General features: G+C 37.1%; 1 long non-coding RNA gene across 2 annotated transcripts in view; it reads left to right on the plus strand.

Annotated features, from left to right (window-relative positions):
* The window catches only part of LOC112673375 (uncharacterized), a 114933-nt gene that overhangs the window by 27153 nt on the left and 62629 nt on the right, over positions 1-25151 (plus strand). For both annotated transcript variants that reach the window (XR_004819219.2, XR_004819220.2), the window contains exon 3: positions 5879-5937. This is a non-coding gene — a long non-coding RNA (uncharacterized LOC112673375). The remainder of the gene's footprint in view (positions 1-5878; positions 5938-25151) is intronic.

Genomic DNA, 25151 nt, shown 5'->3' on the forward strand with positions numbered 1-25151 from the left:
AAAAATTGTAGTTCATCCTCTCCTACCCTGCCACTGCTTTATTGACTGTTTATGTAATGTTCTAAATCCTTCATTTTCATTTCAACAGTCTTTACAGCATCTTCATCAGGAGTAGGTTCTAACTCAAGAAACTATTTCCTTGCCATCCATAAGAAACAACTCCTTATCTGTTCAGATTTTATCATGGGATTGCAGCAATCCAGCCCCATCTTCAGGCGCTGCTTCTAGTTCCAGTTCTCTTGCTGTTTTCACCACATCTGCAGTTCCTTCCTCTACACTCTCTTGAATCTCTCAAAGCCATCCATGATGGTTGGAATCAACTTCTTCCAAACTCCTATTCATGTTGATATTTTCACCTCCTTCCATGAATCATGAATGTCCTTAACGGCATCTAGAACGGTGAATGCTTTCCAGAAGGTTTCAAATTGCTTTACCCAGATCTGTCAGAAGGTTTCAAATTGCTTTACCCAGATCTGTCAGAGGAATCAGTATCTGTGGCAGCTATGGCCCTATTAAATGTATTTCTTCAGTAATAAGATTTGAGAGCTGAAAATACCCCTTGCTCTATGGGCTACAGAATGGATGTTGTGTTGGCAGGTGTGAAAACAACATGCATATCTCATTGTACATATCAATTAGAGTTCTTTTTAAAAGTGGGCACCCCACCCTACATGGTGCTTGAACTCATGACCCTGAGATTAAGAATCACATGCTCTACTAACTGAGCCAGCCAGGTGCCCCTCAGTTAGAGTTCTTGGGTGACTGAGTATAGAGTCAATGAGCAGTAATATTTTAAAACGAATCTTTTTCTGAGCAGTGGGTCTCAGCAGTAAACTTAAAATATTCAGTAAACCATGTTGTAAACATATGGTCATACAGGCTGTGTTGTTCCATTTATAGAGCAGAGGTAGAGTAGACTTAGCATAATACTTCAGGGTCCTAGGATTTTCAGGATGGTAAATGAGCATTACTGCAGTTTAAAGTCACCAGCTGCATTAGTCTCTAACAAGAGAGTCAGCCTGTTTTTTGAATCTTTGAAGCCAGGCATTGACTTCTCTTCTTTTCTCTTGCTATGAAGGTCCTAGATGTGACCTTCTTCCAGTAGAAGGCTGTTTCATCTACATAGAAAATTTGTTGTTTAGTGTAGCCATCTTCATGAATGATCCTAGCTAGATCTTTTGGATAACTTCGTACAGCTTCTACATCAGTACTTGCTGCTTTACCCTGCACTTTATGTTATAGAGATTGCTTCTTAAACCTCATGAACCATCCTTTGCTTGCTTCAAACTTTTCTTCTGCAGCTTCCTTACCTCTCTGAGAGAGTTAGGGCCTTGCTCTGGATTAGGTTTTGGCATAAGGGAATGTTGTGGCTAATTTGATCTATTATCCAAACCACAAAGACTCTCTCCATATCAGCAATAAGGCTGTTTTGCTTTCTTATCTTTTGTGTGTTCACTGGAGTAGTGCTTTTCATTCCCTGTAAGAACTTTGCATTCACAACTTGGCTGACTGGCTCAAGAGGCCTAGCTTTTGGCTTGTCTCAGTCCTTGCCATGTCTTCCTCACTAAGTTTAGTCATTTCTAGCTTTTGATTACATATGACTCTTTATTTCCCTTGAGTTACAAAGTAACATCAGAGATCACTATCACAGATCACCATAGCAAATACAATAATAATTAAAAAGTGTGAAATATTCTGAAAATTACCAAAATGTGACACAGACACATGAAGTAAGCAAATGCTGTTGGAAAAATGGTGCCAATAGATTTGCCCAAAGCAGGGTTGCCACAGACCTTCAGTTTGTAAGAAACACAGTACCTGCAAAGTCAATAAAGTGCAATAAAGCAAACTCTGTCCAATATTTGAAATAAAAAGCACAATGGATGGATTTAATACCAGAATAACCATAGCCGGAGAATGGATCAGGAAAGATAGATCCACAAAAGTTTACATAATGTAATCCAAAGAGATGGAAAACACAAACGAAGTTATAAATCATGGAGAGATAGATAAGAAATACAACAATCACTTAAGTGGGATACCAGGCAGGCAGTAGATGATGGAAGGGATAAAAACAATAATTGAAGGGATTATGGCTGAGAATTTCCAAAAAATGACAAACCACAGATTCAAAAAACCGAACAATCTTAATGAGGATAAATAAAAGGAAATTTATACTTAGACACATTTTAGCCAAATTTCAGAATACCATAAACAAAAAGAAAACATTTAAAAGCAGCCTGAGAGGGATCCCTGGGTGGCGCAGCGGTTTGGCGCCTGCCTTTGGCCCAGGGCGCGATCCTGGAGACCCGGGATCGAATCCCACGTCGGGCTCCTGGTGCATGGAGCCTGCTTCTCTCTCTGCCTGTGTCTCTGCCTCTCTCTCTCTCTGTCTGTGACTTAAATAAATAATAAATAAAATATTTAAAAAAAAATAAAAGCAGCCTGAGAAAAAAGACAGATGACTTTCAACAGGACAGCAGATTTCTTAACAACCTATGAAAGTCAGAAAAAGGCTGAAATCTTCAGTGTGCTGGAAGAAAATAATGCCAACCTAAATTTGTATATTATCTTTCAAGAACAATGGAAAATACAGACATCCTTAAACAAGCAAACAACTGAGAGTTTGCCACCAATAGACCCTCACTAAAGGAAATTCTAAAGGCAGAAAGAGGGATCCCTGGGTGGCGCAGCGGTTTGGCGCCTGCCTTTGGCCCAGGGCGCGATCCTGAAGACTCGGGATCGAATCCCACATCGGGCTCCCGGTGCATGGAGCCTGCTTCTCCCTCTGCCTATGTCTCTCCTCTCTCTCTCTCTCTGTGACTATCATAAATAAATAAAATAAAATTAAAAAAAAATTAAAGGCAGAAAGAAAGCACAGCTGGAAGGTCAGAGCTGACTAAAGGAATGAGGATCAAGGAAATCGCTAAATATGTGGTTAACTGTAAACATCAAGTAAAAATAACAAAAAGAATAATCTCTTAAGAAGTTAAAAAATAGCTAGAAATGAAACACACAACCATCCATAGCATATAAGTTTGGGGGAGAATGATCAGAGTTAAAATATTCTACTGTCTTTTTTTATTGTTTGGGGGAATGGTAAGGATATTTAGTGTCCAAGTTAAAATTTGTAGCATAACTACCAGAAGGGTGTATATAACATTTTAACTAAAAAGAAAACAAGTAGGAAAAAATAATCCATACCAAACAAGTAGATAAGAACAGAAAAAATCAAGACACATAAAAAGTACAAAATAAGATGGAGAAATAAGTTCAAATATACCCGGAATTAAAATAAGCAAAAACAGAAGCACCTGGTGGCTCAGTCAGTTAAGTGTCCAAGTCTTGATTTTGGCACAGGGCTCTGTGCTTGGTATGGAGCCTGCTTGAGATTCTCTCTCTCTCTCCCTCTGCTTCTTCCCCGACCCTCTCTCTCTCAAGTAAATTAATAAATCTTAAAAAAATAAAAATAGACTACCTTCCCAACTTATAAGGCCAAAGATTTACAGATATGTATATGTATCAGATACATATACATTCTGTTCTAAAGAATTCAGTTATATGCTGCCTATTTAAGTCACATTTAAAACATAAGGATTCAGAAAAATTAGAATGAGTGTGAAAAAAATTATACCATACAGACACGAACCAAAAAAGGTTGGTGTTGCTATATTAATATCAGACAAAATAGTCCTTAAGACAGAAGGCGTTCAAGAGAATAATTTCATTAAAGATAAAAGGTTCAGTTCTACAGGAAGATGTAAGAAGTTCTCTAAACTTGTAAGTACTTAGATCAAGCTGACAAAATCCATGAGGAGGTAGGAGATGAGAACAACACAATTAATAAGCATGCTCTAATTGAATAGGTATTTAGAACCTGGGCACCTCACAACTACAGAATACACATTCTTTTCAAGCAGTATGGAGTATTTTTGAAAATTGACCACATGCTGAGTTACAAAGCAAATATCAACACTTATCAAAAGATTGAAATTATAGAGACCATAGTTTTTTTTTTTTTACCATATGCAATTAAATTAGAAATCAATAACAGAAAGGTAACTAGAAAAAATTTGTATGTTGAAAATTAAGGTATTTTTGAACTTGGGGGTCAAAGAAGAAATTACAGAAATTAGAAAATACTTAGAATGTATGATGACAAAAATACTATAAATTAAGATGTATTAGGAAAGATGAAAGCCTAACAATAAGCTAAGAAATTAGAAAAACAATAATGAAGTAAAAAAATAAATAAGAGTGGCAATGATAATAGCAGAAATCAATGAAATAGAGAAAAAAATACAAGAAAAGATTAACATGGCCCAAAATTCTTCCTTTGAAAAGCCTTTTACAGATCGGTGTTAAAAGAGAGATCATAACTACGGTTGATACAGACAATTAAACGGTTTAAAAGAAGGATTATAAACAACTTCAAGATTACGAATTTGACAATTCAGAGAAATGGATAAGTTCCTAGAAAAATATAACATATCAAAACTTTTTTCAAGAGGAAAATAATAGCCCCCCAAATTTTTTTTAAAGAAAATAAATTGGTTCCATAAAATCGACATCCAAAGCAAAAACCAAGACCGGGTCATATTTTTTTGGTTGTGGTTTTTCCTTAAAAAAATTTTTTTTATTGTAATAATTTCCAATCATGCAGAAAATGGAAAGTAAAACTTCAATGGCTATCAGCATTCACTTTTCCTTTTCATTCAACAGCCCCCTCCAGCTTTAAGGAAAGTTTTAATTTATTTTTTTTATCTTTTATTTTATTGAAGTATAGCTGACACACAATGTTACATTAGTTTCAGATTAATATAGTGATTCAATGAGTATATAGGTTGTGCTATGCTTGCCAAGTGTAGACACCATCTGTCACCATACAACGCTATTATTATAACCATTGTCTGTGTTTTCTGAGCTTTACCTTTTACCACTACGACTTACTTAATTCCTAACTAGAAGCCAGTATTTCCCACTACCCTTATTCCATTTTGCTCATCCCCCATCCACCAGCAGCCGCCTGCCTGGCAACCTCAGTTTTTTTGTATTTATGGATCTGTTTCTACTTTTTGTTTGTTTATTCATTTGTTTTTTTAGATTCCACATATAAGTGAAATCATATGGTATATACATCTTTCTCAGTCTGACTTATTTTACTTAGCATAATACCCTCTAGGTCCATCCATGTTGTCTCAAATGGCACCATCTCATCTTTTTTATAGCTGTGTAATATTCCACTGTATTCTGTATTCCATTGTATATATATATCACGGGGATATATATATAATCACATCACATCTTCTTTATTTATCAGTGGACACTTGGGTTTCTTCCATATTTGGGACATTATAAATAATGCTTCATTAAATATAGGGCTGCATATATCTTTCTGAATTAGTGCTTCCATTTTGTTTGAGTAAATATTCAGCAGTGGAATTACTGGATCATATAGTATTTCCATTTTTAATTTATTTTTTTGTTTTGAAATAAATTTAGATTTACTGAAAATTTCCAAAATAGTGCCAAGAGTTCTTTTTTAAAAAGATTTTATTTGTTTATCCATGAGAGACAGAGAGAGAAGCAGAGACATAAGCAGAGGGAGAAGCAGGCTCCCCGCAGAGAACCTAAAGTGGGACTCTATCCCAAGACCCTGGGATTATGACCTGAGCCAAAGGCAAATGTTCAACCACTGAGGCACCCCAGTACCAAGAGTTCTTATGTACTTTTTACCCAGCTTACCCTATTGTTAATATTTTACATAATAAAACAATTAATCAAAACTAAGATGGAAACCTTGATAGAATAGTACTAATTTTCAGACTATATTTGAATCTCTCAAGCTTTTCCATTAATGTTCTTTTTCTTACCCAAGATCCAACTGAGAGTCTCCAGCAACCTGCAATAGTTCCTCAAGACCAGATAGTCTTACTGGTGAGTTCTAAAAAATATTCAGGTGACAATTCCAATCTTTTGCAAACTATTCCAAAGACAAAAAAGTGGAAACATGTTATAGCACATGTTATAAAGTTAGCATAACTTTGATACTTGAGGCCAATCTCACTTATAAACTTGGTACAAAAATTTTAGACAAAATATTAGCAAATTAAACTCTCAAGTATATGGAAAAATTGGTAAATCATGACCAGGGGGATTTACTCCAGGAATGCAAAGTTGGATTAACATTAGGTAACCAATTAAATAAAATAAATTAATATATTAAAAGTAGAAAAATCATATGGCCATCTCAGCAGGTACAAAAAATTTTAAAATTCAGCGTATATTCATGATAACAGTTCTTTTTTTAATTGAGGTATAATTGGCATACAATATTATATTAATTTCAGATATTTACAATATAATGGTTCAATATTTGTATATATTGCAAAATGATCACCACAGTAAATCTGGTTAGCATCCACTACCATACATAGTTACAGAATTTATTTTTTCTCCTGATGAGAACTTTTGCTTAACTATCTTAGCAACTTTCAAATATGCAGTAGAGTATTATTAACTACAGTTACCATGTTGCATATTACACCATGACTTCTTTATTTTATAACTAGGAGTTTGTACCTTTTGATTCTTTTCACCCAATTTGTTCACTCCCCACCCTCTGCATCTGGCCACCACCAATCTATTCTGTAGATCTATGAGCTTGGGTTTTGTTTTTATTTTCAGATTTCATGTATAAATAAGACCATAAGGAATGGTGACTTTCTTTATCTGACTTGTTTCACTTAGCATAATGCCTTCAAGGTCCATCCACATTGTTGCCAATGGCAAGATTTCATCATTTTTTATGGCTAAGTAATATCTCATTGCACATATATCTATTATCTATTTAATATTACCGGAGAACCTAGCTAGCTCATAAAGGAAGGAATAAAAGAAGTGAAAATATCATTGCTCATATTCTCCACCAGAAACTTAAAAATAAATATAAATAAAAGCAATGAAAGTATATGCATAGCTTAAAAGGAACAAAACTCTCATTATTCACAAATAATATATGACCATCCACATACAAAATCCACAGTATACAATGAATATTAATGAGAAACTTTAGCCAAAGTGTCGATTATAAAATCAATAGACAAAATTAGTTACATGTTTACCCACTAGCAACAACATAATTTGAAAACATAAAATTGAAAATACACCACTTAAACAATATCAACAATATCAAATACCTGGATATAAACCTAACTTTATGGAAAAAAGTATAAAGTTTTATTAAAGAAACATTAAAGGGGACTTAAATGAAGAAATAAACCATTTCACAGATGGCAGGGCCACCAGAATGGTGCAAACATGCTGGTTTTGGGAGATTCACACTTGTATTGGACTTAAGGACAAGGTTGGGAGTTTGGGGTACCAGTGCTCCACTACTGATTTGGGCTTGAGCTACATGCCTCAGCCCTGCGCTAGTTCTCACCTATGAGTGTTCCCACCCAGTATACAGAACCCAAGGGCAGCAGGGTGGTGGTGGGTGTCCTATACCCTAAGGCACACCCTCCTCCCCTCATCATAGTCACCCTTCTACCCCAGACTCTAGGCCACATGTGGTCATTAAAGCCTAGTGAGTGTACGAGGAGACAAGATCAGAAGATGTTCTATGCTCTCACTAGAACATTTCTATTAATGAACAAATTATAGAAACAAATCACTGTTCACATTTTTCTGCATGCTCTGGACTCACATTTGTGGTCATCATCGACAAAGCACAGAAACAACTTTTTTCGAGAGTGGCTAAGCAGTCTGTATTCACAAGTGATATGATAGATGATACAGCCTCCTGGGTAATTATATAACCAGTATTAAACAGTAAATGGTACTAGGGAACCACAGAGGTAAGAAATCCATATCGTTTAAATACTAGAAAGTTCCAAAGAGCCATGGCATTGTGAGTAGTAACTACCTTTGTGAGCAGTGTCGCTACCTTTTTCCTGGTGTGGGACATAAGAAATTAACCAGGAACAACTCATTTGAGGAGAAAGAACATAAGGAGATGGTGTCCAGACCCTATGAGAACTTCATCTACACAGATTAGACAACACACACATACTTTATATCTTTTCTGTCAGTTATTTAAATCTTCATTTATAAACCATTATTCCTCAGACTGGCACCTAAATTTTGTAGTGCAATTTTAAAATCATTTTTTTTAATACAGAGAGGGGACCTGGTTAAAAAAAATATATTTGGTTGTGGCCCCACATACCCTAGGGGTAGCTCTGGGTACTTGATATCTGTCTATTATAACATCGCCTCTTAGTTTTATGGTTGACTGTTCAATAGTCTGCTTATGGACATAACGAATGGCTGTGATTTTTTTTCTATGCTGTTTTGCTTCTCAGTAGATGTAAACCCCACTCCCCTCCACCCCCTCTCGTCAACATACACTAGAAAGGCTTAAATGGAATCTTGCCATCCTTTACTCCTTGTTACTAGTTCAGGATTTGTTTTCAAGCTCCGTCAAGGGTTATTTCCATTACAAAGTCATGGTCTGTAGCAGCCAGACCCTAAGAACCATTTTATTTGGGGGGTTCTGAGTAATCCTCCCCTCTCTCATTATCTTCAGCAGCTATTCTAAACTTCAAGCTCTTTTCCTCATCTTTGGCTACAAGTTATCCCCCCCCCCCCTTTACAATAAGTGCATTTTTCTCCTACCTCACATACACTCCAACTTCCTTTTTTTGTTGTTTTTTTAAAGATTTTATTTATTTATTCATGAGAGACACAGATAGAGAGGGAGAGGCAGAGACACAGGCAGAGGGAGAAGCAGGCTCCATGCAGGGAGCCTGATGTGGGACTCGATCTTGGGACTCCAGGATCATGCCCTGGGCCAAACCGCTGAGCCACCCAGGGTTTACACTCTGGGTGTACATACACTCCATACACTCCAATTTCCTGATAAACCCCCAACTTTTATCGCCATCAAATTATCTTTTCCTACCCTTTCCTTCCATTTCACTGTAAGTAGTGTTCTTCATCCGTCTGTGATTAAATACTCCAGTGTGCTCTCATTAAACCCCCTCCTGCCTAATCAGAAACTTCATGTTCTCAATCACCCTCCCTCCCTCTCACATTTTTATCCACCTTCCCCCTCTCTGAATACTCTTTCCTTCCAATAAAACAAAATAAAAAATTTTAACTAAACAAATGAACAAACAAACAACTCTTCCTCAACCCAGTATCCCTCCCCAAAGCAGGCTACCGTATCCTATTGTGAATGGCGTGTCCCTGGTACCATTCACAGAATCAACATGGTGTGAATCAGGTCTCCTAGGATTGATCATTACACAGCCTGAGCAAGTGTATGTAATGGCCCTCTTCAAATTGTCTCCTTCCCTTTTGGTCACTCTTCGTGGAAAAAAAGAGAAAAGCTATACTTGCTGTTTCTTCTTCCTTATCTTTTACTCACCCTTTAACTGTCTGCTGACCATGTCTCTGTAACATTTTGTGCTGAGGCCAGTGATTTATTGCCAAATCAAATGGACTTTTTTTTTTCCTATATCTTACCCAATGGTTATTTGAAGTTATAGGCCATTCCTTTCTTTAAACTCCGTCTTTAACTTTCATCCTCTTCTAATTTTCCATCCTCTTACCTTGCTGGCCAATTCTCAAATTCCTTCAAGAACTTTAGTCCCCTGGGCCCTGCTTAGATGGCAGTGGTCCCTGGGGTTATATCCTAGAATCTCTATCCCTTCACCTTTTCCAGTTTGCTTGGGTAACATAGTTGAATGCTAGGCTTTACCTATAGTGGGGTCACATTTTGAAACAAGGAGTTTGAGGGAGGAGATGGAGAGGAAGATTCTAAAGTCAAGTGAAGGTATAATATAATTTACCCTTTGAAATCCTTTGAGTAGCCCATGAGCACAGTATAACACCATCTCCTGTAAGTCCAGGCCCTGTTCTGGGCATGGAGACTACTCTAAAAAAAGTTAAAATAAGTGGGGAAAAAAAAGGTCTACCCAGTAATTATTTCATTGGAGAATGTACCATGATTGTGGTTTTATTATTATTATTATTGGAATTTATAAATTAAGAGCTCACACTCTGTAGTTACATGTTAACTTTCAGATTTTTGCATGGTGGAGATACAAACATGTGCATGCTGGTTTCTTTATCTAGAACTCCTCCTCATTCCATCCTCACTGTCCTTTCTCCGTTCCCCTCCCTTCTATCTTACTTATCCTTTAAGACACAGCCCAGGTATCACCTCCTCTAGAAGCTTCCCCTGAGACCCTTCCCAGGTTTGGTTTTCCTCTCCTGTGCTGTCCTTACTGCTATCGCAATGCCCACTATACACTCTACAATGCTTCATTTACTTACCTGTTTCCAAACAGGTATAAGCTCTTGAGTTAGGGAGTGAATTGAACATCTCTTAAGTATTTATGCTTTGACGGTGCTATTAAGAAATGATCTAGGGGCGCCTGGGTGGCTCAGGGGTTGAGTGTCTATCTTGGGCTCAGGTTGTGATTCTGGGGTCCTGGGATTGAATCCTGCATTGGGCTCCCTGCAGGGAGTCTGTTTCTCCCTCTGCCTGTGTCTCTGCCTCTCTCTGTGTTTGTCTCTCACGAATAAATAAATAAAGTCTTTGAAAAAAAAAAAAAGAAAACGATCTATTTGCCTCATCTGCCTCACAAAGAATACATTCTTATTGTATAATTATGTTGAGTTTATTGCCAACAATGTGCTAAACGTAACCCAAGTTAGATGCAGGCTCTTTTCAATGACACCGGCTCCTAGACTTAACCACTATTATATAGATTATGTTTCTTGATTCCTTCTTAATGTTGTAGTCAGTGAAAGAAAGTACTAAATTTTTTATCATGCTTTTGTCAAATAGAACTTGTTCCATGCTTTGCACTCTTATGCTTCCCAATCATATTCTCATTAAAATATTCAGAATTTTATTCATACTTTGAGTTTAGCCTACTGTCAAAATAAACAGTACTTACACACATGAAAATATTCCCATTTTTTCCCTCCAAGATATCTAGAGGAAATTCTCTCTTGCTGGTTTTAAGGCCAAGCCTTCCACTGATATATTAAAGTGTTCATGGCCCTCTGAAAATAGTGTGTGCCATGGCCTTACCCAGGGGATTGTGTGGGCCTTGACTGGACTTTCCTCTCAACCACTTCAAATGATGGCTCATCTGCCCAAGAGATATTTCATTGTGTGATTCCCTATTGACGAATGTCTTTTCTTGTGCTGTTCTGAATGCTGTTCTGTCTGGAGCAAGTTTGTTCCCTTTGGCAGAAAACACTATTTGTGAGGAAAAAAAAAATTCTGATGAAAAGAATCTTAGACTTTGGTGCTGAATATCAGCAACATAAGGAAAAGGACAACTGCATGAGGATTAGAGCTTTATACGTGTCATTGACTTCAGGCTCCAACCAAAGCAAAGACCGCATCAGGGTAAATCCTCTTATGCTTTAACTCACTCCGAATCACCCCCCAGATGTCAAGGTTCGTGGTAAAATGTGTTCAATCTGTGCCCTGAAGTACTTTGAGCCTCTAAATCTTTGAAAGAGTATTTTACTCTTTCATTGCAGGTTAGAAAAGCATTATTGGGAAAGCTGAAATAGAGTTACTTGAGGGTCTCTTGTTAGGTTTCTTATTTCTTTAGATAAGCACCTCCATCTATTAATGGATACTTCTGAGAAGATTTTAAAAACAAAGTCTCAGGTGATACGAATGTCTCTGCCTATTTGCAGTGGGATTGGCTGGATCTATGGTTCTCAAACTAAATTCTGAGTGTCCTAATGGGTTCCTTGGAAATCCTTCAGGATCAAGGAAGCAAAGTAGATGGAGTTTCCCACCCTAGTTTCAATATGAGCAGCTATTGTCCATTTTATATAAATTGGGCCCTAACATATTTTATTTGGAAAGAGTTCCACTGCTTAAATATGGGTTTATAAAAAGAAAACACAACTAGAATAGTTTTTCTGGATTAAATAGCTTACAGTGCATGCAAATAAAGTAGGCTTAAGATACGGATATTGCTGCTAGTGCAAAGCGGTGACACATTTATTTTTTTTATTCATTATACTACAAATATCTGTGGAATTTCTCCTATATGCAAAGCAGTATGCTAGGTGCTGGAATAGAACCATAAAATAGGCATGTACCTGCCTCATGGACTGTGTCATCTAGTGGAAAGATGGGCAATAAATAATTAGTGTGTGTTGTGATAACTAGGTGTGGGGGAGGTAGTCAAGAAAAGCTTCTCAATGTTAGCAAAGCAAAAATAAGAAAGTAGGAGTGTTCAGGAAACGGGACTTGAATATGTAAAAACCTGTGAGTGAGAGAGGCCATGGCTCTCTTGAAGAATTGAAGAAAAAAGTATTACCTCTGGAGTGTAGAGTGCATGTTAGAGGAACCTTGTAAGCTATTTTAAGGAGCATAGACTTTAACTTAAGAGCCATGGGAAGCAGCAGGGTAAAACAATCAGATTTCTGTTTTTAAAAGCCACCCTGGCTGGAGGGTGGAGAATGGAATGAAGAGGAGCAAAGCGGGGAACCAGAGCAGAAGGCTATTCCAGAGTTCTGAGACATGGGGGTTCCCTGGGTTAAGGGAGCAGAAGTGCTGGTAGAGAGATATGGCCAGAGATTATGCACAATTAGTTTCCACTGGGTCTGATGATTGATGGGCCTGGGTGTTGGGCATGGAAGAGGGAGTGTAAGGATGTTATTCAATTTTCTGGCTCAGGCAACCAAGTGGATAGTGGAACCATTCACAGAGACAGGAGACTCCAGAGATTCTCCATATATGTGCTATCACACAGTATTTGTCTTTCTCTAACTTATTTCAGTTAGTGTAATGACCTTAAGGTTCATCCATGTTGCAAGAGTTTCTTCTTCTTCTTTCATAGCTTAATAGTATTCCATTGTGTATATTTACTTCAATTTTTTTTTTACTTCAATTTTTTTTAACCATTCATCTGTTAATGGGCGCTTAGGTTCTTTCCATATCTTGACTATTGTCAATAATGCTGCAGTGAGGGCAGCCCGGGTCTCAGTGGTTTAGTGTCGCCTTCGGTCCAGGGTGTGATCCTGGAGACCCGGGATGGAGTCCTGCGTTGGGCTCCCTGCATGGAGCCTGCTTCTCCCTCTGCCTGTATCTCTGCCTCTCTCTCTCTCTCTCTCTCTTTGCCTGTCTTCATGAATAAATAAATAAAATCTTTAAAAAGAAATAATGCTGCAGTGAACCTGGCAGTGAGAGTGGGGGCAGCGTAGGTATTTCTTTGAGTTACTGATTACATTTTTCTTCAGATACATACTCAGAATTGCTGGGTCATTTGATGGTCCCATTTTTAATTTTTAAGAAAAAAATTTATTGTTGAAGTATTGTTGGCATACCACATTATATTAATTTCAGGCAACATAGTGATTCAACAATAAGCTGTGCTCACTGTGATAAGTGTAGTTACCATCTACCACCATAAGATTATTACAATATTATTGACTGTATTTCCTATGCTGTGCTTTTCCTCTCCATAGTATTTATTTTATAACCAGAAATTTGTACCTCTTAATCCCCTTCAATTATTTCACTCATTCTCCCCCACCCCAAATTTTAATTTCTTGAAGAACTTGTTTATTGTTTTCCACAGTGGCTGTGCCAACCTATATTTCCCCCAACAGTGCACAAAGGTTCTCTTTTCTCCACATCCTTACCAACACCTGTCTTGTCTTTTTGATGATAGCCATTCTTACAAGTGTGAGGTAATATTGCAGTTCTGAGTTGCATTTCCCTAGTAATTAGTGATGACCAGCACTCTTGTGACAAGAGAAAAATTATTTGTGGTAGAGAAAAATTACTTGCAATTTATGATGCCCAACTGATTCCAAAGAAAGCTCTTTGTTTGCTGAACAACGTGATGGATGTGAAGATGCAAGATTAAGAGAGTTCACTAAATTGTTCTGCATTAGAAAATTTTTATTATTTTTTTTTTTCAGGAAGTAGCAGGGGAGGGCAGGGACAAGGAACAATGCTGTGAGATCCAGAATGAGGCAAAACTTACAGACTATATGAGGACAAGATTAAGGGAAAAGGGGTAATGAAGGGGAACTTCATAGGGGACAACTGAGATGTTGAATAGGAATTTCTATTTTTTAAAAAAGATTTTATTTATTAATTATTCATGAGAGACACAGAGAAAGAGAGAGAGAGGCAGAGACACAGGCAGAGGGAGAAACAGGCTCCATGCAGGGAGCCCGATGCGGGACTCGATCCCAGGACTCCAGGATCATGCCCGGGTCCAAAGGCAGGCACTAAACTGCCGAGCGACCCAGGGATCCCAGGAGTTTCTATTAAAGGTTGCCATGCGGTACTTGATTATAACCCTTTCATGCCTTGTTCCATGAAGTCTACAATAATGTCTTGGGAAATTAAATTTGTTCTTGTTGGGTCTAGAAGTGCTGAGTCCTATTCAAGGTGTCTGTGAGCCCAGGACAGGGCTGCCTATGAGGCCCAGGCATATGTGGGTCACATTACTTAGATACCAGCAATTTCTCTGGCTGAAGATATGCATTGTTTTAAAAAAGCAGAATGAAGTAACAAGCACTTGGAAACCATCATCACTGGGCCCAGAACAGCACAGCTTGGCTTTGAAGGATGAAGGTGGAGTTTCATCTGCCAAGATATATAAAATCCAGAATATTTTGGCTTAATCCATACCTTCCCTATGTATCTCGCAGGGGGTTATGGAACTTTCACTCCAAATTTTCCTGATTTGGACAATGTCACTTGTTCAGAACATTTACCTGATGCTGCAAAATTTGTGTGAAAAGTCAAAGAATAAAGTGGTATTCAGGAAATCCTAAGGCATAGACTTTCAATTGATTGGGAACTTCTTCTATGCCCAGAAAATCAGCAGCAGCTTTTGGAGCTCATTGTGAGGTGATGGGGTAATGGGCTAGATTTTCAGAGCTTCCAGCAGAGCTGGTGGTCACATTTAGCTCCCTGGCTCTAGTTTCCTACAGTTCTCTTTGCTTTTTCACAGTAGAACAGGGCTTATTAGGAAGCAAGAAGTAGCTTTTAAGGAAAAGATCACAGAAAAATACATACCTTGAAAAACTGATAGGAGGGGAAATTGGATGTAGATAAAGACGACAGAGTCTAGGAGAAAGTCCAGGAAGCGTTTGAGATTTGAGAGCTATGTGCAGTGTACTGCTTTGAAATAATGGCCCCTCCTATGAATAAAGCTGCAGGAATATGTTGTGGGAAGTTAATTGCTTCAATTGGTGCCACTTATAGGACAGCTACTATTTTAATTAGATAACGGTTTTCCATAGGATGACTAACAGGTACAAATGAGTGCATGGTGCTCTACAGCAAGGATTACATAAAGATAGCCTGGAATGCACCGGGTTGAGTTGTCACATAAGCCAACTAAAAAAATTGACTATTTTAATGTAGAGGAAAGAACATAATATTAAGAGTCAAATGGTCTGTATGAAAACCCAAGCTCTGGTACTTGCTGCCTGTCTAGGTCACTTAGTTCTTCTGAAACTCAATATCCTCTTTTTTTTTTTTTTTTTCTGCCTAAGATTTATTTAATTTAGAGAGAGAGAGAGAGAGAGAGAGAGCAAGAGTAGGGGGGAGGGGTAGAGGGAAAGGGAGAGAGAGTTTTAAGCAGGCTCCCCATTGAGCATGGAGCTACACATGGGACTTGACCCATGTCAAGACCCTGAGATCATGATCTGAGCTGAAACCAAGAGTCTGTCGCTTAACCGACTGCACCACCCACACACTCTAAGACTCAATACCCTCTTATATAAAAATTAGGTGTTATATGTCACATGACTGTTATGAGGCTCAATGAATATAAAATACACATGGATGCGCTTTTAAATTTTTTTCTTTATTACAAAAGTATATAGGTCCAATGCAAGAAAGCTGAAGAACAGAAAGACAAAGGGAAACATCAAACAAGAACCCATAATTGTACCAACCTGGGAGGATAAATAGTATTTCAGTCTTTTTTATGTGTATACATACACACATACATGCAGCATACACTTTCTTTTACACAAAAAATAGCATTTTAACTATGCATACGTTTTTGTAGCCCACGTTTCCATATAGCAGTATATTGAAAAATATTTCCTATGTCAATAGTCTTCTACTACATGTTTAGGAAAGTTTACTTACTTACTTACTTACTTACTTATTTATTTATGGAAAGCACTTCTAAAACTGTGAAGGACCATTCAAATATCAGAATTATTATTAAAGTATGAATGAATGAATATACCACTCATCTATCCCTCAATATACACAAAACTCTAAGCATCCAAAAAGTTGTTCTGTAGCATCTTATTGGCAATTCTCTAAATCATACTTATGATGAATAAGATATTTTTCGTCTATCATTTCTTGTTTCTTTTCTGGTCTTTTCTAAGAAGATGAAAGGTGTGTACTTTATTTTAAATACCTTTGATTTATTCTCTTCAAATTTGCTTTGACAATGATGTGTGGGTTCTGTTGAGAGATGCTACATGTATATCATGATGCTTCCCATTAATATAATTTAAAAATAATTATCCAGAAGTCTGGACTCAGTGTCCCTTTGTTTTTCTGTAATGAATATATATGCTTTTTCTATACACACAACTAGAAGATAAATTGCAACTCTGCTTTGGAAATGGTTAAAAAATATAAATGGAGAAGTTAATTTGGTGTGAGAATGTTTTGCCCATTTTACCCTACCACGTATCACCTGGATTGAGATTTTGGAGATGTGGGTTCTCCTTCCCACTCTGTTACTGTTCAAGCTTGGTGGGCAAGCCACTCACCTTTTCTCAACCTTGGTTTTCTTATCTGTAAAATGTCAAGAGTAGAAGACATCATCTTTACAGTTTAAGGCCACATTTGGAGAGCCAGGTGAGCATTCTGATGGCATACCAGAGATAAGGTAGACAGGTACGCCCTGAAACAGCTCTAACCAGTTTTTAAAATATTGAAATCTTCTGTATCACTTATTAAAAACACCCCTGTGGAGCTTTGAAGTGCCCTCATTCCCTAAGTCCATATCTTTCAATTTACCTGGCCCTTCCTCCTAGATCCTTAAACTCTTCCGAATTCTAGCAACTCAAGGACCTCTAGCTGGCATCCCTTCTGTTTACTCAGTGCCTGACTTTATCCAGTTTGAAAATATTTTGAATATCACCTCTGGCTATAAATTCATTTGCATCCCCACTACACAACGCATGCTGTTGGCTCTTGATAGAGGCTAAATCATTATCCCTGTGACTAAATCTTCTGACGTTCACAAAACTGAAGACTGTGTTTGAATTGGCCATTTTTATATGTAGTGGATGAAAATAAAGTGAAAACCTTAACTTTGTGAGTTTTAGCGACATGTGTAATTTAAGGTAAAGTTGATACATTTATAAATGTGTTCAGATTTTTTTTTTATCATTTTAGAAAGTGAATTTTTTGAAAGTTTAGTTCTAGACTTCAAAATAGTAGGACAAGGGAATTATATTCTTCTGTTTTTAAATTTTTATTGAGGGGTGAATCATGTACCTTAAAATCCACCCATTTGAAGTATACTATTCAGGGACACCTGGGTGGCTCAATAGGTTAAGTATCTGCCTTAAGCTTAGGTCATGATCCTGGGGCCCTGGGTGTTGGAGCCCTACGTCAAGTCCCTTATGTCAAGCCTCATGTCCAGCTCCCTGTTCAGCCAGGAGCCTGCTTCTCTTTTTCCCTCTGCCCCTCCCCCACACTCATTTTTTCTCCCTCTGTCATAAATAAATAAAAAATATTAAAAAAAAAAAGTTTTAAAAAAAATAAATAAATAAATAAATAAATAAATAAAGGAATAAAGTGTTCTATTCATTGGTTTTAGTATAGTCACAAAGTTGCACAACTATCATTGCAAGCTAATTTTATTACTCTAAAAACGCCCATACTCTTTAGCTGCCACTTCCCAATCCTCCACCCCTTGGCCACTGGCAATCACTCATTTACTCTCTATCTCTACGGATTTGCCTATTGGGGACATTTAATATAAATGGAATCATGTAACATTTGATTGTGACTGGCTTCTTTCACGTCACATATTGTTTTTAAGGGTACGAGTGTATTCTTTTGTTGTTGGAGGGATATGAGTGTATTCTTGATATTAGAATCAAATTGAAACCAGAGCGATCCTGCTCAAAAGTTTGAAGACATACTAGTGTTTGGTTTGGGTGTCCTCTGACCTCCTCTTCAGCATCCAGCTCTCCCCCACCCCCAGGCCTTCCTTCCCCAGGCAGTTTCCCAGTTCTGGTCTTATCTCCTCTCCCACAAACAAACCTCTTGACAAATACCTCCATCTGTGGAGATCTATTTTATCTCAAATCTCACAAACTCATTGGAGGTAAGGAATCATGCATACTGGGAACTCAATACGCTATTCTCCCCAGTTGTAATTACTGCAGTGTTCATTTTGGTTCCCTAACTAAGGGCAGGGCTCTGCACTAAGCGCATTTTTATACCTCATTTGATGTAATTCTTGCTAACGAAGGAGGTGGATATTGATATTTTAATTTCACAGAGGAGAAGGTAGAAATTCAGGTAAGTAGCTTCCCCAAGGCAGCCCATCTACCAAATGGCAGATGTGTCCATCTGGATGTGTTTGATACTAAGGTCCATGCTCCTGATTAAACTCATTGAGTTTAACACTCACATTTTTCATACCCCAGTGTCTCTGAAATTGGGATGCTTCTTACAGTTGATGGTATTTTGTTATAATTGGCATTGGTTTTTCTTCTTCAGTGGCACATAAAATAGTGCTGCATCTTACAATTGTTTATATCTTTGTTTTGATAAAGGTGGTATAAACAATACTGCTTCCTTTAAAAAGTGAACCTTTCATAATGAAATTTAAAGCATTAATGACCGAGTTAGGAGGAGAGGGAGAAATGGGTTTTGTATTATCAACATAGCAGTTAATACTTAATACAGATGCCTACTTGCTTCCTCTGTGGATAAAAGTGACCGGATAAATGCTATCCTCATAATGCCTTAATCACAAACAATTATGGCTACTTTGAAACCTACAAGTTTTTTCATCCCAGGATAAAGCAATAATGGTTTTCTAACTTCAGTTAAAGAGGGGTCAAAGTTATTCTGATTGATATAATCGAATTTAATTTTTAAAATGGTATGAAACTCTTAAAGGATAATGTTCCAATCCCGAACATGTTGAGAAACCATTGACCTACCGCAAATTTATATTAGGATATTAGATGCATACTTGCAATGCCTCATGTATTTCTGTATTTTCTTCTCATACTTTCTGCCCACAACATTTTTGACAAGAAAATGAATATAAATGTTTTTGCCTCAAGAATTTCCTCTCACTATTTTGCTGTTTACTAGCAGAGGCATTTTAAGTGGAGGGCCCTGTGACCTTTTCAGAGCAGAATTAGAGTTAAGTAGAAGAAAGGAAGCCCGAGAAAGCTGGTGAGTATTCAACTTGTACTTTAGTTAGGTTGTTGTTTACCTGTTCTTCTTTCTGGTGATTCTCTAGACCAAGGTCACAGCACTGTAGGTTTTCTTGTCTTTTGTGGAGATTTACCCCTTTGAGCTGAAGTGAGGACTTTTTCTGGACCAGCCCCAAACTAAAAACTTCAAAGGACAGGGAGAAAAAGAGGAGGGGGAGGCCAGAGAGAAGGAGAGGGGAAGGGGACAAGAAGGCAAGGGGTGTCACAATCAAGTGGCCCTTTCAAAAGCTCCCCTCTGTTGCTGTGAGATCAGATTGGAGGATTGCTCTTGAAAATAAGGATAAGACATGGATTCTTGTCCCAACTTTATCAGATGCTGTGTGACTGAGGTAAAGAATTGATCTTGGTTTTCTAGTGAGGTTAATTACATCTCGTCTATCTCACAGTTGTTATGAGATTCAAATAAAATGATGCATATAAAAGTATTTTGAAGGGTCAAAGAGAAATACAAATACAAAATTTAGGATGGCAAAGTGCCACATAGCAAAATTTCTGTGACAATAACTACAGCAAAACAGCTACCACTTAAAAAGTTAAGCACACATTTTACATTTTATCCTCATGGTAGCAAAATGAGAAAGGGATTGTTACTGCAATTTAGAGCTGAGAAAACAGACCTAAGAGAGTTAAGCAACTTCCCCAAGGTCTCAGTTGCTCAGTTGCTTAGAACCAGAATTCAAACCCAGGTGTGGCCAACTCTTAAGCCACATCTTAAATTATCCTGCTTACATCTGCAATCTGTTTATTGGCCACATTTATTGTGAGAACCACAGTGCTTAAAATGAAATAATTCATTTTGCCCACATATCTTGTTTATGAGCATGCCTTTTCTTTTGTGTGTTGTTTTTGGTTTATAAAACTTTTTTTCTACTGTAATTGATGTGGCTGGACAGCTGAAATGACAGCAGATAAGAGCTGAATGTCAGCAAGTAAGCAGGCCAACCTTTCTCACTAGATTTAGAAGTGACTGGATAGTATTTTAGCTGTAAAACATCTGGTTATGATCATTCTCTGTTATTTACGTGGTATCAAATAAGTTTGCTGAATTATAGGAACTTTATTTTTTATTTTTTATTTTTTAATTTAATTTATTTATGATAGGCACACAGTGAGAGAGAGAGAGAGAGAGAGAGAGGCAGAGACACAGGCAGAGGGAGAAGCAGGCTCCATGCACCGGGAGCCCGACGTGGGATTCGATCCCGGGTCTCCAGGATCGCGCCCTGGGCCAAAGGCAGGCGCTAAACCGCTGCGCCACCCAGGGATCCCCAGGAACTTTATATTTTAAATTGAGATGCAGTTAACCTATAACACTGTGTAAGCTTAAGGTGTACATTATATATGACATTGATAAATTCTATGCTACAGTGTGATTATTACCATAGCATTAGTTAACACCTCCATCACTTTACATAATTATAATTCCTTTTTTTGTGTGTGGTGAGAACAATTGAGATCCATTCTCTTAGCAACTGTCAAGTTCATAATATGGTACTATTGCCTATAATCACTATGATGTGCATTAGATCCCCAGAACTTATTTATTTACTAGTTGCAAACTTGTAAACAACAGCTCCCCAGTTCCCCCATCCCCAGCTCCTGGTAACCACCATTCTACTCTGTTTTTATAAAAGTTCAGCTTTTTTTAGATTCCACATATGTGTGATTCTCTGACTGACTTATCTTACTTAGCATAATGCCCTTAAATCCGTAATGGCAGAAGTTCTTTCTTTTTCATAGTAGAATAATATTCCAGTGTGTACGTGTGTGGGTGTGTGTGTGTGTGCCCACTGCATCTTCTTTATCCATTGGTCTGTTGATGGACACCTAGGTTGTTTGCATGTCTTGGCTATTGTGAATAATGCTGCAATTAACATGGGAGTGCAGATATCTTTTCAATAACCTGTTTCATTTCCTTTGGATACATACCCAGAAATGGAATATGGTAGTTCTATTTTTAATTTTTTGAGGAATCTCCATGTTGTTTTCCATTGTGGGTGCACTGATTTATATTTCCACTAATAGTACACAAGGGTTCTTTTTTCTCTACATCTTTGCTGATACTTATTATCTCTTGATTTCTTGATAATAGCTCTTCTAGCAAGTATGAGGTGATATTCCATTGTGGTTTTGATTTGTATTTCCCTGATGATTAGTGATGTTGAACATCCTTTCATGTAATGTTGGCCATCTGCATGTCTTTTTTGGAAAAATGTCTATTCAGGTCCTCTGCTCACTTTTTCCCCTCTGCCCCTTTTTATTTTTAATTTTTTATTTTATTTTATTTTATTTTTAATTTGTTTTTATTTATTTATGATAGTCACAGAGAGAGAGAGGGGCAGAGACATAGGCTGAAGGAGAAGCAGGCTCCATGCACCGGAAGCCCGACGTGGGATTCGATCCCGGGTCTCCAGGATCGCACCCTGGGCCAAAGGCAGGTGCCAAACTGCTGCGCCACCCAGGGATCCCTATTTTTAATTTTTTAAAAGATTTTACTTATTTATTCGTGAGGGATACAGAAAGAGAGGCAGAGACATAGCCAGAGAGAAAAGCAGGCTCCCTGTAGGACCCCGGGATCACAACCTGAGCCAAAGGCAGACGCTCAACTGCTGAGCCACCCAGACACCCCTCCTCTGCCATTTTTAATCAGATTGCTTGTTTGTTTGTTTTTGTTGTTAAATTGTACATGTTCTTTATGTATTTTAAGTACATAAAGATATTAACCCTTTATCTGATCTATGGTTTGCAAATATTTCCTTATATTCAGTAAGTTGCTTGATCTTTGGTGTCATATACAGAAAATCATTGCCAAGACCAATGTCAGGGAGTTTCTTCCCTATGTTTTCTTCTAGGAGTTTTATGGTATCAGGTTTTATGGTTAAGTTTTTAATATATTGCAAGTTCATTTTTGTGAGCAGTGTAAAATCAAGGTCCAATTTCATTTTTCCTCATGTGGTTATCTAGTTTTTGCAACAGTATTTGTTGAAGAGAATACTCTTTCCCCACTGAATGTTCTTGACTCCCTTGTCAAATATTAGTTAACCAGATATGTAGGGGGTTATTTCTGGGCTATTCTGTTCCCTCAGTCTACATGTTGTGTCTATTTTTAAACTATTACCAAACTGTTTTAATTACTGTATCTTTGTTGAATAGTTTTAAATCAAGAAGTTTGATGTCTTCTGTTTTGTTCTTTCTCAGTATTGCTTTGGTTATTTGGGGTCTTTTGTGGTTCCATGGAAATATTAGAATTGTTTTTTTTTTCTAATTCTATGAAAAATGTCACTTGCATCTTGATATATATTGCATTGAATCTATAGATTACCTCGGGCGGTATGTTGGGGTGTGTTCCTTTCTATGCCCAATTTTTTGAAAGTTTATTATGGAGGATGTTTATTTTGTCAGATGCTTTTTCTGCATCTTTTGAGATGATCATATAATTTTTATACTTCATTCTGTTAATGTAGTGTGTTATGTTTAGTGATTTGTGTACATTGAACCATTCTTGCCTCCCAGGATAAATCCCACTTGGTAATGGTATATGATTTTTTTTAATATGTTGTTAAATTCAGTTTGCTAATATTTTGTTGAGAATTTTTGCATCTATATTCATCAGATATTTTAGTGTACACTTTTCTTGTAGTGCCCTTATGTGGCTTTGGTATCATAGTAATGCTGGCCTTGTAAAATTAGTTTGGAAGTATTCCCTTCTCTCCAATTTTTTTGGGAAGAATTTGAGAAGGATTGGTGTTAATTCTTCTTTAAATGTTCGGTAGAATTTACCAGTGAAACCATCTGGTCCTTTTCTGTGTTGGGAGGTTTTTGATTATGTATTCAATATCCCTACTCATTATTCATTTCTTCAGATGTTCTATTTCTTTCTGACTCAGTCTTGGTAGGTTGCTTATTTCTAGGAATGTATCTGCTTCTTGTAGGTTATCCAATTTGTTGTCATATAATTGTTCATAGTGGTCTTTTATGATCCTATGTATTTCTTTGGTATTAGTTTTAATGTCTCCTCTTTCATTTCTAATTTTATTTATTTGAAACTTTTTTATTTCTTAGTCTAGTTAAAGGTTCGTTACTTTTGTTTATCTTCTCAAAAACACAGCTCTTAGTTTCATTGATCTTTTCTATTGTTTTTCTGATCTCTATTTCCTTTATCTCTGTCTGATCTTTATCATTTCCTTCCTCCTGCTAAATTTGGGCTTAGTTTTTTTCTTCTTTCTTCTGTAAAGTTAGGTTGTTTATTTGATATCTTTTTATTTTCCTAATAGATTCATTTATCGCTATAAAATTCCTTCCCAGAAATGCTTTTGCAGCATCCACAGGTTCTCAAGTGTTGTATTGCAGCATCCACAGGTTCTCAAGTGTTGTATTTCCATTTTCATTTGTTTGGAGATTTTTATTTCTCTTTTGATTTCTTCTTTGATCTATTGGTTGTTCAGGAGTGGTTATTTAGTTTCCACATGCTTGTAAATGTTCCAGCTTTCTTTTCCTTGTTTATTTCTAGTTTCATACCATTGTGGTTGGAAAAGATACTTGGTAGAGTTTCAATCTTCTTAAATTTGCCAAGACTTGTTTTGTGGCCTAACATATAATTTATCCTGGAGAATGTTCCATGTGCACTTGAGAAGAATGTGTACTCTGCTGCTGTTGGACGGAATGTTCTATAAGTGTCTGTTAGGCCTATTTGGTCTAATGTATGATTCAAGTCCAATGTTTCCTTGTTGCTTTTGTCTGGATGATCCATCTATTGCTGAAAGTGGGGTAGTCCTTTACTATTACCATGTCGTCAGTTTCTCTCTTCAGATCTGTTATTACTTGCTTAATATGTTCAGGTGCTCCAATGTTGGGTGTGTATATATTTACATTTGTTCAATCTTCTTGATGAATTGACCCCTTTATCATAACATAATGATCTTTTTTGGTCTCCTGTTACCATTTTGGCTTAAAGTCTCTTTTGTGTGATATCAGTATAGTTCTCCCTGCTTTCTTTTGATATCCACTTACATGGACTATCTTTTCCATTCCTTCACTTTGAGCATATGTGTGTCCTTAAATCTGAAGTGAATCCTTTGTAGGCAGCGTATGGTTGGGAGAAATTCTTTTCAATTGAATGTTTTGGCAAAAATTCTGTCATATAAACAAACAGAGTAAAACAAGAATCTCTATTTTCTGTGGAAAATAAAAATTTTATTTATGAATTCAATATTCTTGCTTATTCATTTGTTTAGATTTGCTGTTTCTTCTTGATTCAGTCTCGGTAGGTCATGTTTCTTGGAAGGTATCCACCTCTTGTTGGTTATCCAGTTTTATTATCCAATAAAATTTATTTTATTTTCTATGTATATATATATAGAAATGGAAGGGTTTGGGCCTGGTTTCTGAGTTATTCATGGGCTTAAATTTATAGCAAAGGGTCAAATATCAGAAATTCTAACTTGTCATATGTTCCTGATTCCTTACTCCAAACTAAGCCAATTTTGATGAAAAAAAAATTGTATAATGTGAGTGTAGGTAAAAGAGCAAACAGACTTCTTTTAATAACAGGAGATTTAGGAATTAAACATAGCAGGCTGAAGATCCTGTAGGAATTTCAAGTGATATTTTACAATTGTTCACTAAAGGATGTTTTA

This window comes from Canis lupus, chromosome 10, assembly GCF_003254725.2.
Source record: "Canis lupus dingo isolate Sandy chromosome 10, ASM325472v2, whole genome shotgun sequence".
Lineage (NCBI taxonomy): Eukaryota > Metazoa > Chordata > Mammalia > Carnivora > Canidae > Canis > Canis lupus.